Source organism: Chelonia mydas, chromosome 12, assembly GCF_015237465.2.
Source record: "Chelonia mydas isolate rCheMyd1 chromosome 12, rCheMyd1.pri.v2, whole genome shotgun sequence".
Lineage (NCBI taxonomy): Eukaryota > Metazoa > Chordata > Testudines > Cheloniidae > Chelonia > Chelonia mydas.
The window spans coordinates 8,689,054-8,707,549 of record NC_051252.2 but is presented as its reverse complement, the minus strand read 5'-3'; the positions used below and the strand labels follow the sequence as shown (position 1 = coordinate 8,707,549).

At 41.8% G+C, this 18,496-nt stretch overlaps 1 long non-coding RNA gene across 2 annotated transcripts; it reads right to left on the bottom strand.

Annotated features, from left to right (window-relative positions):
• Positions 1–18,195, bottom strand: LOC119563727. 2 transcript variants are annotated; one of them, XR_006285166.1, is made up of 3 exons: positions 18,033–18,195; positions 6,474–6,551; positions 1–3,835 (listed from the first exon to the last, which is right to left on the bottom strand). It is a non-coding gene; the product is annotated as an uncharacterized LOC119563727 (long non-coding RNA). The 2 variants fall into 2 exon arrangements; XR_005222301.2 differs by lacking the exon at positions 18,033–18,195 and adding an exon at positions 12,072–12,508.
• Between the last annotated feature and the right edge of the window lie 301 nt (positions 18,196–18,496).

The window sequence follows — 18,496 nt, the reverse complement described above, 5'->3', positions numbered from 1 at the left end:
GTATGATGGCGCTTTAATATTTACAGAGAGGTTATTTCTGAGCAAGGGAATTTTATTCAAATTAGAGGTTGTGTATATGCTGTGGTTACTAAGTTCTCTTCCACAAAGAACGCCTTCATTCCTTAGGTTGCAGTTACTGATGAGCATTATTTGAAGTGCAAGGTACAGGTGCTGTGCCCCTTTTTATCTAAATTTCATGTATTGTGTAAATTAATCAGCAAGATGGCTGTGTACACTAAACCCATTGATGTGTGTCATTTGGAGCATAATCAAATACTGCTGGTATGCATATACAAGCCAATCACAGTTCAATTAATATAACAGACTATTTGAAAGGTATAATCATGAGCACTAAGTGTGAAATTCAGTCCATTCACATAAAGCCCTAGTGTTCGGGTTCTCTCCTGTACCCCTAGCCAGGCTGGATTTCCACACACGTACAGCTGGTGCTCCATCTGTAGCCCCTTCACACCAGTTGGGTAGGGAATTGTAGATCCAGTGACCCCATGAAAACCGTGGATCCAAAGCCTCTTCCTTTGACTTCCCCCCAAACCATTCCAGCCCACTTCCCAAGTGATCTTCTGTGCCAGCCCAGCATCAGCTAAATCCATCCTGTGGTCCAAAGACCCCCTACATAACTCTGATGGGGATCTTAAGTGGTACAAAGGGCCTTGGTCTAGTCTTCTGTACCAGGGTGAATTTCAGTCTGCTAGAATATACATATCTAATGAATCAAAGCAACTGCTTTGTAAAGAAAAAGTGATTTTTATTTAAAAATATATGTGCACCATATCTCTCACCAAATCAGAGCCTGTATAGTTTGTTATAGCTACATGAGAGGTAGTGTTTCCTAGTGGACAGAGCACTGGAATGGGACGCAGGAGACCTGGGTTCTACTTTGCCATTGGCCTGCTGTATGACTGTGGGTAAGTTATTTCCTTCCCTGTGCCTCAGTTTTTCTTTCTGTAAAATGGCTATAATGATACTGACCTCCTTTGTACAAGAGTGAGGTGGTGTTATTATTTTAATAAACTTCTCAGACATTCTTTTACCAGCAATTATATGGTTTAAAAAAGTTAAGGATAGGTAGAGGCATAAAAAGCTACATTTTGATATGCAGTAGCATTAAGTTTGTGATGCTACAAAGAGGGGCCCTGATTAGTGAACTAGGCAATACCATAGGCAAACAACCCATCATAAAAATAACGAGGAGTCCGGTGGCACCTTAAAGACTAACAGATTTATTTGGGCATAAGCTTTCGTGGGTAAAAAACCCACTTCTTCAGATGCATGGTGTGTTCTTCAGATACCGGACTCCTCATTGTTTTTGTGGATACAAACTAACTCGGCTACCCCTCTGATACTTTGAACCCATCATAATAAGTTGGAAGTCAGTTCAGATTCTTTCAATTAGCAAAGGGAATGTAGACATTTTTCTAGAAACCAGCATGGAATGCAGACTTCAGAACATCAGAACCAATTATTCATCTGATGATGCACTGTGGATTGAATTATACAATTAAAGAATTAAACAGATTTTCCCAGAGGGCTACCTGACTTTTTCATACCTATTCATTATTAAAAACATGGATGAGTAAACCGATACCAATTTGCATGATTCTACACCATTTATGTGCAGTTAGACAATGGAACCATGTGATCTGCCTATTGAAAAAGCTTTTCCTTTTAAAGGTTGTGGCATAAACTGAGAAAAGGAAGAACATCCAGAGTCTTGTTTCTAAAACTCACGAGAACATCATTTTAACAGGGCAAAAGGAATAATTCACACATGCCTGCACACACAAAAAGCCAGTATTTAGAAAAATGGTAATAATCTTGTCATTGTCAATGTTATTTGTATTGTTATTTTCTTTGAAGGGAGGATGCTCTGGTACAGATAATCACTAAGAATCTATTCATGTACTCCGGAAAAGAGAAATATTAACCGCTTAACATGTAAGTATTCATATTACATCTAACATACAATGCATAAAAGTGCCATACAAATTGGAAACTGTGACCCACAGAACTTACAGTTTAAACTGCACCAGGACTTTTTAAAATAATGACTTTCAAGCAGTGAGAAAAATGGGCCAGATCCTCAGTCCCAATATAGCCCCTTTAGGATGTCCTGACAGTTCAGAGGGGCTGTAAAGCTGCCCTAACCCAGCATTCACCCAGCATGGAGGAATCTGTGGGTGGCATAAAGTTGGCATAACCAGGAGGACTGCCTGGAGTGTGGTCAGAGTAGGGCTCCAGCAGTGCCCATCTGATGTTACAGTCCCTTGGAGTCTATTACCAGCCAGAACTAGTTAGAGCTGGGAATGGGACTGGAAGTAACAACTCCTGGCCAGTCTTGGAATGAGGGCGTGGGCCCTACACCAAGCAGGTTGGCTGGATTTGAGGATTAAGGACATTAACTCCATTCCCTGAAAGGACAATGGGTGTAAAATAGGATTAACTCCATGTCAATTACTTGAGTTACAGTGGTGTCAAGCTAGAGACTCAAATCCAATGAATGTAATCAAATATCCCATCATTGCAGTCGTCCTGAGAAAATATCATCCTGAATACAGCACAGCTTAGAAACAGGAGTTATTCTATTTTAGTCCTACTTGAATTGACAGTTTTGAGGTATTTCAAAAGTCATCAGTGAGGGGGAGAAACCATAGATCCTGTCTTGCCAGGAAAAGGGTGGTCAGTGGGCTGCCATAAATTTAGACAACTGGACAAGTTCCAGGACAGCAGAAGGTCCACATTTCATCAGGGCTGGGTAGTCTGCCAGCTACATAGGCCCTACAGCAGGCAAGTCTGCTCTCTCTAAATATGCTTGGGAGAAGCTAAATATAGTTTCTGCAATTTCAAGTCTCAGCCTTTAGATTCCTATACTAGCTAGATTTAAATGTAACAACACTTCCATTTAGTTATTTTTTATTTGTGTTTATCTTATGTCTCTTCCTCTGGGTTGTTAATATCAGTGTATCATTAATATAACTCTAAAAATATTCTGTGCTTTGACTTTGTTGATCCAAACTAAACTTGTGGCTAACATCTGAGAGGGAGGAGAGAGAAAGAGGTTGTGTGTATAAATCACGTGTATCAGGTCCTAAAATCACTCATCTCTCCTCCTGCATGACCAGAAGAGAATATTTTCAAGTCCAAGATGTGTGAGCCAAACATTTGGAGGAGCCAGCTACTATCAGAGTGCTAAATTGAGATGGCAGGGGAGAGTGAAAGTTACAGCGGAAACTGACAAATAGGGCCTGATTCTGATCTCTCATGTTTAAACTCGTGAAACAGCACTGGTTTCAATGTTAGCCATCGTTACTCCATTTAACCCAATAAATTACACTTAATTCACACCACTGTCAGATCAGAATCAGGCCCACAGATTATGACCTGTGTGCAGTCACTACTCTCTAGTTCTCAGATTGAGACAGGAAGCAAGGGTGTTTTCACAGTGACAGCATGTGCAAACACTCCCCTTTCTATTGTGTTTGGTACTGTGATGATTGTACTAGGTGACAGCATAAGGCAAATAACTGTAAAGAGGAAAAACTACAAACTTGCATGTATAGAAATAAGACATTTTAGCTATACAGTAAATTTAGTAAACAAATATTTTCAGCTTGTGGGCCTTCAAATAACTCTTAAATGATAACTTATTGGAATGAACAACAACAGCAGTCTTGTTCAAACGTCATTAAAAGCACTTCTTTTCTCATTTTCAAGAAGTTTTTAATCTTGATTTATTGTTTGGGGGTTGAACAAGGTATCAATCCGGAGCTTCTAGAATCTATAATACATTACAGTCACATATCGCTTGTATTGCAACCTATACAAAGGAAAACAATACAGAGATTATTTTTGGTGGCATAGCATTTCTTCATTACTGTTATATTCACTACATCTGTTAATTGAAAGATTACAAGCGATATCATTCTTAAAACAGGCAGTGTACAGAATTATGGCTACTCTCAGTATGAGTTTTCAGATTCTGAAGAGGTTATTCATGTCAACGCCATCTAAAATTCTCTCCTCTTAAGCTATGTCTACACGACAACCTATGTCGGCAAAATTTATGTCGTTTAGGGGTGTGCATATTCCACCTCTGGGTACCTAGGGGTGGAATATTCACCCACACCGACATAAGTGTTTGTGTGCACAGCGCTAGGTCTGGGGAAGAGATTCTTGTGGTACAGCTGCATGGCTGCAGCACTGTATGAATAGGCATGGCCTTAGGGATCCAACAGTGAACAGCTATTATATTTAAGGAGCTGTGGTAGCTGCATCATAGTTAAGGTTGAAGATAACTTCCCACTATAATATGAATTTTTAAACTTTTCCAATGCTCAGCTTTCTCCCTGCCCCAACCCAATTCCTCCTAAAATGGCACATGCTGGATTTCAGCCTTGGTGTTTTTCTGGGAAGTTTGGCAAAAAACAGAAAGGAGTATTAAAATATGGGGGGGGTTGAAATTTTACATCTTTTAAAAATACAAAAAGAGAGACTGAGATTTCCAAAGCAGAGTAGGGGATATAGAAACACAACTCCCGTTAACATCAACAGGAGTTGTGGGTCGAAGTCTCTGAGTTGGCTTGGGAGAGATCATCCTGAATGTGAGGAAGTGAACATTTTCCTACTGCCATATAATTGTCTCCGAGTCACCATCACTTCACCTGATTGAATGTACATCCAACTTTAAAGTTGCCCCACAAAAATCAGCAAAAAACTCAAATTACAAATTAATAGATTATAAAATCAAATTTTTACTTTGGAGTCCACATAGCACTAATATATAATTACCTTGCTCAATAAAAAACTGTTATATAGCATAGTTATTAAAAATAAAGTCTTGCAGTGTCTACATACACTTCCATAAACCTACAAGTCCACACCGTCAACTCGCTTCATAACACCAATCGATTTACTATTATTTATTATTTGCATTACGGTAGCTTCAAGAGGCCCCAAGTGAGACCAACACCCCATTGTGCTTGAAGCTGAATTAACACATAGGAAGAGACAGTCCCCTGCCCCAAAAAGTTTATAATCTAATTACACATTCAGGGCTCATACAGGAAGTCTGTGGCAAAGTCAAGAACTGAACTCGGATCTCTTGAATCCAAGTCCGCAGCTCTTTATAAAAGATATTCTTCATCAATGCATTATACTGCAAGGGGGGAGGGATAGCTCAGTGGTTTGAGCATTGGCCTGCTAAACTCAGGGCTGTGAGTTCAATCCTTGAGGGGGCCATTTGGGATCTGGGGCAAAAATTGGGGATTGGTCCTGCTTTGAGCAGGGGGTTGGACAAGATGACCTCCTGAGGTCCCTTCCAACCCTGGTATCCTATGATTCAAACTCACAGAACTCTGACCCGAGGGACTATATACCTTTAGCAATATTTACTGCACATTCTACAAACAGTATATAAATGAATGCTGTTGCTGGAAGGGAGATTCTTTATCTAGTTCCATCTGACTTACGTCAGTACTGAGAGAGTAAAGAAAAGCTCATTCCTTGGGTGTGTATCTGCCTTTCCGCCCTCCCTCCCCTATTTTAATATAGTGCTGCAGTTTTGTTCTCACTGATTTTTTCCTTTGAGAATTTGGAAGTGATTTCAAAGAAGTGGGGAGTGGTAGTAACTTTATTATCAGACTTTTTTCTCTGCTGCTGCAGTTGTTTGTCTGTATTAAATGTAAATGACTATGGTCCCAAACCGGGAACTGGATCCAAGTGGGCAGAGCGTTGCACCAACACAAAGTTCCCATTAACTTCAATGTGGCTCTGGGAGAGCACAAGAGTCCATCCATGCAGATCTGATTGCAAGATCAAGGTCTAATTGTGTACTCACAATATTCTCCCTTTCTTTGCTTATGTCCAAAGGCAGATTCCCCAGTGCACCCTACCATAAGATTTTTTCTTCCCTTAGTATTATAACCTCTAATCTGCATTTTTGTGCTTAGCTCCCCCCTCCAGGATTATGTTTCCTAAAGGAAGGGAGGAAAGATAGAAAAAAATATATCAATTGGCTTTACCACAGCACTACAAGAAGGGATAAATGATGACAGGAGTAGGGATTTACCCCCCACCCTTCACCTCTAAGTTGCCTTGCTGGTCTATTTTGGCCATTCAGCTTTCGGGAAAGTCCAATTATGCTAGAAATTGACACTCTAAATAAACTGGGGGGCACTTCAAAAGTTTCACAAGAAAGAATTCTAGTGGCTATTCAAACCCTACAATCTAAATTTCATTCATATGAATCAAAGTCGGATCTGGTTTCATCAGAGATTCTAGCTCTCGAACAAAGAAACTCAACAGCTGAGAAAAAGCATGTGAAAATTCTGTGAGGAAAGAGTAATGCAGCTCAGATGCAAAATGAGGCCCCTGCATTAATAAAAGGTATCACTTCTCTACACAGAAATGTTGAGTTTTATAGAAGACTATAATATCTACAAACATAAATACTGTACCTCAGTGCTAGCAGAATCACACCTGAATCTGTCTCATGAGAAGTAACTCAATGTGTCTTGCCCTCAAAAATTCATGCACTGGAGAAAAAAGAACAGTTTTATCATTTCCCCCATAAAGGTCGTTAAGATACATACAGACGTATAGTACGATAGTCCTAACAGCAGGTGGCAGAACTTTCAGCAGGTTTTCTTCTGCAACTTGCTGATAGCTGAATTGCTCATTACAGTTTATTCTCCCATAGGAAAGGCCACAGGTACCTGAAAAGTTTAGTATCCCAGGGAAGTCAATTCCCAATGAATGTATGACGATGGGAGAAATCTGTTTCCTCCCCACTAGAAACATTCCTGGCCATTTCAGTCTATGAATGATTTGCAGTCCATCAGGCACAAAAGCTACTACTGGCTACCCCTGTTGACTCCATCAAAGTAAAACTAGGACCCTTCATTTTTGGTTTTTATTTTATTTAATTTGTCCCAGGACTTTACTGGTGTTTATTACTACAACAACAAAACCAGGTGAAAGTCAGTGCAAAAAATAATAATAATTTTTCTGGTTAAATATCACGGTTTATTTTGGTGGACGGAAGGACAGGGTGGAAAAGTATCCTGTAGATGAATGCTTTGATGAATGGAATTCACTGTGGCTTGCTGCAGAACTAAAACACAACTCAAAACACAACGCCACCTCTGAGTTTAAGAAAACAATATCTCTAATCCCCAAATAAAACTTTTCATTTGAATAAAAAGTTTACTGTTGTAGACTTGTAAATGTTTACAGGCTAATAGTTCTATCGAATAATTGGGCCACACCATTTGCAGTGCATACATTCAACTTCACCCTTTTCTCCTGTTCTTGTTTTTTTCAAAAAACTTTCAAATACTTCCTTGTGTTCTGGAATATATTCTAATACAGATTTTCGTTTTCTTCCCATGTTAGCGTGTCAGATCTTTAAACCATTATCTGCTAGCAGTTTGAAATGTGTATGTGGTGGGCATGAGATTCACAATATGTTCAGATGCGCATGCATTTCAGAGCTTGCCTGCATGCCTGTTTGTTTATTGGGTGTATCTTCTAGGCTAATACATAGACGTACTTCACCAGGCAGCTTTGTATATACACACAGAGAAATGTGTTATCGTAATACATCTCTCTCATGCAATGCATTGTATTTTCCAAATAAAACAAGTTATTTTTTATACATTTGAATGACACAAAAGTAGGCTGAAAATAGGAAAAAAACAAATAATACTTTTTTGTAAAGCCCGGGATTTTTTTTCCGTAAAAATCGGTTTAAACTGAAAACGAAGGGGCTTAGATATAATTAAAGCTGGATGACTCAGTCTCCTCTTTTGATCAGTGCTGAAACGTCAGATTCCCACACCAAGCTACAAAAATACTGTAAGAGCTAATCATACTATACTGTGAGCCCATTTATCCTTCTAAGTACAGCATTAGTAACAACAACATCCTTAGAGAGAATATCTAATAAGAGGCGGGTAGCTCCCTGGGGTACACCACCCAGCAACGCTTCCCTTTCACATGCCCACCAAGATGCACACCAGCTGGTTCACATAACTTTTCAAGTAAATGTCTCTGTCTGTTTTTCTTTCTTTTTTCTTTCCTTTCCTTTAATGCTTCCGTCGGTTTCTTTTTATCCCCTCTATCTCTTTGTTACCTCACTTCCCTGACATTCTCTGACATTTCACCCTGCTTTATAATAGCACGTCTTCCTCTCTCCACTTTCACTCTCCAGGCCTCCCAAATGTCACTGATCCCAGTTGAAATACTACTCACAGCCAGGGCTGCAGGGAATGAGCAAGGTTCTTCCTACAGCTCCTGCTTGTGGTTATTAGAGGCTGCTGCTATGCAAAACTTGGGATTCCACATGGTCCTTCTCACCCTATCTTCACTCAATAGGCCTCTCAGGGTATGTCTACACTGCAATTGGGATGGGATGTGCAGGCATACCTGAGGTAGCTCTGATCAAGCTACCTCTCTAAAAGTAGCAGTGTAGCCATCCAAGGACATACCAACGATCCTGGGCAGGATTGTATTCAGGTGTGTAGCTCATGCCGGGGCTTGTGTCACCGCAGCTACACTGCTATTTTTAGCAAGCTAGCTCAATCAAAGCTAGGCCTCGTCTACACTACAAACGTAGGTCGATGGAAGCCACGTTAAGTCGATCTAATCATGTATGTGACTACACTACCAAGTCCCTTATGCTGACCTAAATATGCCTGTAAAGTCGACTTCTGTATTCCACTTCTGCGAGAGGCGTAGCGCTGGATTCGACATCCATGTTGACATGAGGATAATGTAGACACTGTGTTGTGTAATTCAAATGAATTGGCCTCCAGGAGGCTCTGCTGTGACCACTCTGGAGAGCACTTTCAACTTCACTGAATGGCAGCCAGGTACACAGGAAACAGCCCCTCCCCGTTAAAGTCCTGGGAACTTTTGAATGTTCATTTCTTGTTTGATGAAATGAAACAAATGAAAGGGGGGAGGGATAGCTCAGTGGTTTGAGCATTGGCCTGCTAAACCCAGGGTTGTGAGTTCAATCCTTGAGGGGGCCAATTAGGGATCTGGGGCAAAAATTGGGGATTGGTCCTGCTTTGAGCAGGGGGTTGGACTAGATGACCTCCTCAGGTCGCTTCCAACCCTCATACTCTGTGATTCTATGATCAGCGTGGAGAGTTCGCCAGCACAGCTGATCATGGAGACTCATGGCTGCAAACACGCTCCAGCATGGAGTACACAGAAGGTGTGGATCTGATCGCTGTGTGGGGAGAACAGTCTGTGTAGGCAGAGCTCCGATCCAGCAGAAGAAATGTGACATCTATGCCAAGATCACGCAGGGCGTGGGGGAGAAGGGCTACACCAGGAACAGGCATCAGTGCCATATGAAAATAAAAGAGCTTCGGCAAGTGTACCCAAAGACCAGGGTGGCGAACAGTCGTTCTGGTTCTGTCCCACAGTTATGCCACTTTTATAATGAGCTGCATGCATTTATATATGTATAGCTACCCACAGTGCACTGCGCCGTGCATCGATGCAAGCACTGCTAGTGAGAACGCACTCCGCTGACACGAGTGTGGTGTGGACACACAAGATCCACTTGCTTAGTTTGGAGGCTCAATGTCGACTTACATAAAGTTGACTTAACTTTGTAGTGTAGACGTGGCCCTAGTTTCGGTATGTGGAAAAAAACAAGTCCTCACTCTGCATTTGTTAGCAACAAGTCAGAGACAGTTTATTATGAGCAATTGCAAGGAAAGACTGCAGTCGGACCTTAGGCAGATCCTCCCCCTACAAGCAGCGTAAGACAAGTATTTATACTTTCCTGTTATGTACATTAACAGCTAATGGTTATCCTTTGTTTATACAAATTCCCTCCAGACGCTACCTTATCTCAAGGTTTCTGCTTAAGTCAGCATTTCATCCTTATAAACTAAAAGCAAGGAGAAAACAGCATCTTTTACAACTTCTTGCGTTGTTAGGGTTAGGGTTACTTTTTACTCTATTTTTAAATTGATTAAGACATCCACCCCAGATCCTCCTTTTTCTCTTTTTTTGCTTCCACACCTACATGTGCCACCCCGTTGCTGTGCAGATATACCCGCAGTGTAACATGGGGGAATTGAATGTAGGCAGCCGGAGAAAAAAGTCAGAACCAACTACTTCATACTCTCTCAAGCACCTTCCTTGTGGCCCTGAGCATTGGGAACACATCTCGCACCTGGGAAGGTATGATGAGGAGGCAACATGCATGCATGAGTGGGGACCACTACACCTGAGTGAGAGATATGTTACAGGAAGAACCAGGTGATGGACTGGGAAGCATTGGGGCAGGAAGGCAGGAGAGTAGAAGGTGAGCAAGACAAGAGAGGCAGGTGAAGGAAAGGGTGGAGGGCAATGAGACTAGATCATTGTGAGGGAAAGGGCCAGTGGAAATGGGAGCTGGCCTAGGAAGAATCGTCATCAGAGAGTGACACTGATGACGGGAAAAGGAGATAAGGGAGAGACTGGGACATAAAGAAAAAGGATTAAAATAAACGGAAGGTTGCAGGCAGTAACTCCTGCAGCTAGTTCACACAGCAGGAAGCAGGAAATCTGGATTATGCTCCCATCTGTGTAACTGCCTCATTGTGTGACCTTGGGCAAGTCATGCCACTACTTCATGCCTCGGTTTCCCCATCTATAAAATGGAGATAATATATTTCTCCGACATATATAGGTGAAAAGTGCCGTACGATTCTTGAATGAAAGGTGTAGCCAAGCATTTATGCTGCTTATATTTATTATTAGAATGGGGCATGAGCTGAATTAGGAAAAGCTTACTCGCATCCATGAAAATGCCACTCAAAAGCTTGGTTTTACTTACGCTGTTTGTAGATACCTAACCAGGTACTGAGTGGATAAAGGACAAAAAAGGATCATGACACATTCATATGTACCCCATTACACACCCATTTCTGAGCCATACAGTCACACGAGCAGCCATGTGCAATATTTAGATCCCATTTGACTGTTATAGGCTTCTAATTTCTTGTACTGTTGCCAGTACATGGACTTTCATATGTAATTTCTTGGAAACACTGTATGGTATTTTGAAAAGCAAACCCACACATTTAAGTCTGAAACTGTCTGTAATTCACCCTGGGGCATATTATTTAACTACCCCGTACCTGGGATTTTCTTTTTTTGTCCGTGGAAAGTATATTGTTAATATTTGATGAGTAACAAAAAACAGAGTGAGCGCTGAACTATTAAACATGCGATGCAGAATTTGAGAAATAGGTAAATCAAGAGGTGTACATTATCTTTTGGATGGAAATATCTGGGTCTCCAAAATACCATTCCTCTGAACTGCCTTTGAACTTGAGAAGTGCAGCCAGCAAAGCTGCTTATGCTTTTTCTCTCTGTAACAAAACATATGTAGCCAGGGAACATATGAGTCTTCAGAAAGTTAGTTTATAGGAGAACAAAATTCAGCACTTCCATCTTCACTAGCACTTCCAGAAAAGTAGCCCAGCTTCGTTTTCTCCAAGAAGAGTATACTTCTTTGCATTTTCACAGCACTCGTTGTTCAAGGACCTCAGAGCATTTTACAGACATTAATGAAACCTCACAACCATTAATGAAAACTCACAACATCCTGTAAAGTCGAAATCGTCTGAGTTTTACAGTTGGGTAGACTGAGGTTGCGCATTGCTCAGGTCACAACAAGATTGAGCAGTAACTAGAACCCAGAACTTTTGACTCCCAGGCCTGTATTATAACAACAAAACCACTCTTCCCTACCTTTGCCCACGGATAGGCCACTTTAGCCTACGGCATCACGACAGTGGGCTGGAATTATGGGATAGCATTAAATCCTGTTCTATCCTGCTCAGTTCCCTTTTTCCTCCAGCCAAGTATCCTTTCAGAAACTTTCAAACTGTCCTAGACAACTGCTCCAGAGCTACCCACGGAACTACTGAGAAAGTAAAATGTTGGATTCACTGTTCACAAAAACGTACACACATTTCTGTGGCTTAAGCCCCACCATTATTTTCTTCAGTTCATTTACGTTCACGGGGACCCACCAGCCTTACCTCGGAATGTGGTCCCAACTTGTTCCCCGGCCACATCAAGTTCTTGCTGGCATATTGTTTGGTGTGGGCAACCGTATGATGAAAAACGATCATCAGTATAGAACAAGCAAAATGTCTGATAAGGGGTAGAGGCTATTTTAAGTCCTCGTGGTTGTTATACTGAAAGATGTCTGTAACCAGATGATGTTTTGAACAGAATACACATACTCTACCTATATAGTTCAAACATAACTTCTTCAGGGGGAATAACTTTATTGCTAACTTCAACATCAACAAAATATAAGCGTCAACCTAAATTTTCTCCGCAGGCATGGTTATTCTTAGGAGTTTTTCCTGCAAGACCTCCTCTCATCCAGCCCCTCGGGAGTGGCTTGGCATGCAGAACTTTTAAAGTTACCCCAACTTGTAAGGACAGAATTAGTAGTTCAAAACTGGTGGTTGTGTTTAAATTGACAGTATTACATTCTAAAGGGCTTATCTGGAGCTCCCACTGTATCCTGAGTTGTATGTATTGCACTGGATAAATACGGCCTCAGTTCAGGAAAGCTTCTGTATTCAGGAAGGGCCCTTAAGCATGTATTTAAGTCCTATTGACTTCCGGGAGGTTTAAGCACATGCGTTAGTTCTGTCCTGAATCAGGGCCTGTAAGACTGATTTAAAAAACAAACAAACAACAAAAAGCCTGTGAGTATAAAAAAAATAGAATTGCTAGAACATATTAGAAGGTTGCTTAATGCAGGGAAGGAGAGCATCAGCTAGCAGATCTTGTAGGGGTGATGTCTTGTAATAACTGGGGTACAAACTGGTGTTTGAATTTGCATCTTTTCATAACATAATATATATAAGTCGGAAGGTGGATTATAATGTGTAAAGTTTTCCAGCTCTGTATCGGCTTTAGAAAATATTCCTGGAAGCGTGTGGCATTTGATGAACTCTTTGAAATGTTTTCCTTGGATTGGAGATCGTGCTGAATTTTGATTACGGAAATATACACAAGTAGAAGTTATGCAATGACGGATTAACAATTTCCTATCATTTTGTTAGGCTTATCATTATTTTAGCTGGAATACATTTGTGCCAGTTAAATAATTCCATCGGGGCATTGGTTTATTTGGAAATTAAAAGCATTTGAAAGTGAATTTTGAAACAAAGACAGTTTTAATCAGAAAACGTAACTCCAGACTTTTCAAAGCAGACCAACTATTTTCCAAGCTGGGGCAACTTAAAAGTCTTTCCACTCTGTCAACACAGCTTGGGTTGAAGTGAATGGTTTCTAAAATCTAAATGATGCAGGCTTCTGCAGTGCAGTTATTCGATGTATCACTATACCACCAAGCTTCCTTCTTCTGTAATCATCTGTGGCTGAGCTGTCCTGATTAAGAATGTCAGAAACGATCCCTTTGTGACTTTTTATGAACTATTTAAATCTTCATTGGGGCAGGGACTGGAACCTGAGTCTCCCAGGCGAGTGCTTTAACCACTGGGATAGAGAGTCATTCACATTCCCCCTCTCTCCGGCGCAATGAACATTTAAGTATTTTATACAAAACGGAACAGCTTCTACAAGAGAGACAGAGACTCACCCCAGAATACCCTGTAGGCCAGTGGTAAGAACACTCACCTGGGAGGAGGGAGACCTGGGTTCAAACAGCATATCCTGGGTGAGCCCTCTAACCACTGGGTGTAAAGAGGGCACTGCTTCCTCCTCCTGTAGCTGTGTTTTATGCAGGGCCTGATCCAGTAGGTGAGGTGGGGGAACGCCTAGTTTGAGGATTCCTCTAGGGCTCAGGCACGGAGCATCTTAGCAGCATCAGAATTTAGGTGGCACCCGCCGGCAGAAATATAGGTACCTCGGGGATTTTACTGGTGGAAACTTAAGCATCTAGAGAATTTAGGTGCCTACGAGGTTAGATGACAGTTGAGCGGCAGTTGCTTTGAGGATCTAAATTTTTGATCTAGGCATACAAAGTGGCAGTTAGGCACCTAAATCCCTTTGTGGATCATCTCCCAAGCACTTTTGAAAGCCTCACCCGAATTGTGCATATGAAGTAGAGAACAGACTGGACTAGACATCGCATGGATGAAATACTGCCGTAACCATTAACAAGTACAACTGCCATCTTTCTAAACATCTCATCTACCCATTCTAACCCCCCCCGAGCTACTCCATTCATCTTAAGCTAGTTGCAAACTTAGATTCATGGCATATCGTCTTGTTCCTTATACACCTGCCACTGGAAAACAACATAGTTATTCATGGAGATATACATTTCAGAGAGAAGGGATTGTTGATTCTATAGATTTAAAGAGAGATTTGAGTAATGTGCAGTAATTATAGCCTCTGTGGGCTGCAAATATTGTAGTTAAGGTTGCTTTCCTTTGATTAATATGCCTGTATCTTTTTTGCCTATTAAATATCTCCACCTGAAGAATAAACAGTCTATATACGCTGTCCAACAAATACTGCCTCAATGTTACATATTTAGTACCTTCAATAAATAAAGCCATAATTGCATTCACTAGCTTATTATGAATAATTAAAATATTAAAATAATAAACAACCAAAGACAATTATTCAAATCAGTATTAAAATAGCATTTCAAATAAATAAAAATAACTAGTAGAGAACTCAATGAGTGGGTCTGAACACTGTTGGCAGATGACTATAGAAGCTTTCACTTGTGGGTCACTGGTTCAAATTTGACCAAGATGAGTAACGACTCAGAGTCATTGATCTCAGATGGCGATTTGGTGGTTGGCATAAAATGGATGTGGTGGTTTGAGTTCATTTCCCACTGGACAGGTGTCCACGTTATAAAAATTGGCACCACCGAGACCAAGGTCTGAGTGAAGACAAGAAAAATGAACTACCCTCTGATTCTCAGAGGTTTTCCCCTCACGTCAAGGCTGGAGCATGTCGATGGGAAGGAGCTGAAAAGTTGGCCCTTAAAGAGAATCGTAGGGTATGTCTGCACTTGGAGCTGGGGGCGTGATCCCCAGCTTGAGGAGATACACACATGCTGGCTCTCATCCAAGCGGTGCACTCAGAATAGAACTTAGCCATGCCAGTGCGAGTGGTCCGATGGGCTGGCTTCCCTGAGCATGTCCTCATCAGAGACCCTGAGCACATACTTGGAGCAGTTAGCCCGTCCCGCAGCTTGTGTGCCACAGCTATGCTCTACTTTTAGCACAGTAGCGGGATCAGAGCTAGTGCGAGTACGTCTCCCAGAGCTGCTTCATTATGGATGAGAAACTACAGGCCTGCTCCTAGTCTCGTGGTGGCTTCACACCAGTGTAGCTCAGTTGGCTTTGGCAGATTTACTCCTGATTTATGTCATTTGCCGTGACAGGAGAATCAGGCTCATTCTGAAACAGGGACAGCCTAAAAACAAGGATCCTAGATCCTCTCGTGCTTTGCAACTGGACCCCAGCACAGAGAAGCAATCACTTGAGCCTGCTACCTATGCAGTAGCTCCACTCCTTTATCACATTGCTGAGAACTGTCCTTGGGGGCCAAAGGCAAAAGCTTTTCCAAACCAGTAGGATTTCTGCTTAACTAGTCTTGGGGGAAGTTGTTCTTGTAATACATTAAATATTCCAGCAAAGGAAATCTATAACTAGTGAAAGCTGATGAGATTAAGTGTTTGCCTCATTCTCTGCTTTGTGACCATGGGTAAAATCACTTACATCCTGATCTTAAGCCAGAAGATTCATACACTTTGAGTGCAGAAGTGCATTCCTGCTGCTTTGCATGAACACCCCAATTCTCCATGCATGCATGCATGCAGCCTGCCAGGCAGACAGCTACCCATGCATGCACACAACCAGGGATTTAATCATTCACAGTTACTGTTATACATGCAAAGTAAGTGCACAAATGTACAGAGGCAAAGGTGATAGGGCCAGGGGCTGAAGGATCAGGCCCTTAATTTTGCAGAGCCACACTATTCTCATAGACAAAATGAGCATAATATTTATCAACTTTGTATGCAGGCTGTGAGACTTCATTCATTAATGCTGGGACGCTGCACTGAGATCCTTGGGCAGAAGGTAGAAGAGAAGCACAAAGTATTGTTTTCTCGTCTGCTTTTAAAGGAACTCAGTCATCTAGGAACCCAAAGGAACAGCATTGTTCTCACTACCTCATCTGTTACGGGACATCAGAACCTGGCATCAAAAGGCCAGACGGGATCCCACTTTCCCCTGTCTGAGAAAGTCTGGCCCATGATCTTTATTTCTCCTGCATTCTGGCCTCTTTGCTCTCTTCCTCCAGCGCAAACTGAACCTAAGTCAGGCATAGCCAGCCATGGGAAAATCCTTTGGAGGCACAGAGCCAGCACAGCAGCTCCTACATTACTCCCCTCCCTGTGGGGAATGCAAAGGGCAGTGACTGGGGCTTTTCAGCAACTAGCCAGCAGCCGCGGGGCAGGGGTGGGGGTGGGGAGGGATTGGCAGCTGGCACAATTTCAGGTGGCTCTAAATTCCACTAGGGGACTGGCCTGGGGCACTGGTAGGCCTGAATCAAAAGCCATTTTTGCACTGCACCTCCTATGCTTCACTGTGTGATTCTAAGACCCACATGAGGACCAGGGCCCATGTTTTTAACTTTATTTTCTTTGTGTGGAATAAGAAAAATGACCAACACATGCATGGCAAAAATATATATGCAAAAACTAGACACAGGGTACTATCAATGACAAGAAATCTGGTTTTTATTTTTTTAAGGAAGGACAATTTTTTTGGTTGAATTGGGGATCAGGACATCTGGGTACAATTCCTGACTCTGCCACAAATTTCCTGTTTGACCTTGGGCAAGACACTTAGTTTCTTTGTGCCTCAGCTCCTCCACGGTACAATAGGATAATAAATAATCCGTCCTTTCTCTCACCCTGCATCTGTCTTCTCTTTTAAGTTGCCTGAGCACAAATACCAAGTGTAGACCTGATTTACAGCGTGCTTAAAGTTGCTTAAAATTTGTCATGCAAACTAATTAACTAAATAAAGCCAATAAGCAGGGAACAAAATCTTAACTTGATGCCTAAACCACTTGACAGTGACTCAACTGAGATCAAAGACCCTGATCCTGCAACTGTGCCCACCCAGAAGTCAGTAGGCCTCTGAGGCGGAGCCGGGACCTACATGCACAGACACAGTTGCAACACGTGGGCAAGGAAGACATGCTCTTGTTAGTTATGAGAATAAGGAGAAATGCAGCCTGAGCTTTTGCCAGACGGGTGGTCCCTTGAGACCGACCCAGGGAGTGTGCATTTTGTATAGATGCTAGTCATTTTCAGAATCTGCCCTCAAAGCACTTTTCTTCCTGTCAGTTTGGATACTGTTGTATTCATACGAATGAATCGTGCCCTGAGCCATTTAGTCTTTCTAAGTCCTTTGGGTTTATTTGCTTCCACAAAGGTTTCATCCAGTATTAGGCTGCCACGTTCATGAACAGATACCTTCAATGGCCAGGCTGCATGCGTGATTCACATTTAGATATCAACCTAGTTAGCTATTTTAGTGCTTAACAAAAGTACCCTGCTAATATGCTTCTCTGACTATTCCAAGCCACCTCTCACGTCTCCTTGGGTTCCAAAAGTCCTTGCTGCCCCCTTGCCAGCTGTGAAAACCTCCGTCATGATCCACTATCAGAAAAAAAATCCAGGGTGCACTCCAAAGTGAAAATGCACAGACAGTGTAAAATACATTGAAATGAATATGAAGATATATACTACAAGGAGGGCTGATCCAATTTAGCTGATATCTTAGAAATCATATATGTTCCCCTGATCTAAACAGTTTCCTCTTACCAGAATGTTAACCATACTCACATAGTTCCCCACTATACAGATTTAACAACGAAGAACCAAACACACATTTGCAATGAGTCAAATAAAATGCCAATCTCTAATTCTCCCAGTGGGACATGAAATGTATAAGGGTATGACCCCATGGATCACTTACTGAGACGTATTCCTAAGGGTAGGCGATAAGTGTCCCAAAGTGGTTTTCATCCCACATCTTTTCTTCCCCACTTCTTCTCCTGGTAGATTCATTGTGTGTCAGAAGCCTGTGGCTGTGGTTCTATAGTCTTGTCTGGTTCCTGTTGCCACAGATGGTCAGTCGACCCTGTTGAGTCAGAACATTGTTGGAGCTGATTGAGTGGGGTGACGCTGATCAGTTAGGCAAACTCATGACTGAGATTAAGGTTAGAGAGCAAACTAAAATGTGTGGGGAATCTCAGAAGAGACATGGAGGAGCTTTCATCCAAGGGAGATTTATTTAAATATTGTTTGGATCATCTGTTTCCGAGAAGGCTTTAGGAGAAATTGCAGTAATTGTGGGATTGGTACAGTATGTTCCAAAATAGAACTCTCAAAGAACGGGGATTCTCTTTTATGTTTCTGTCATGAGGCTATTTTAGAAAA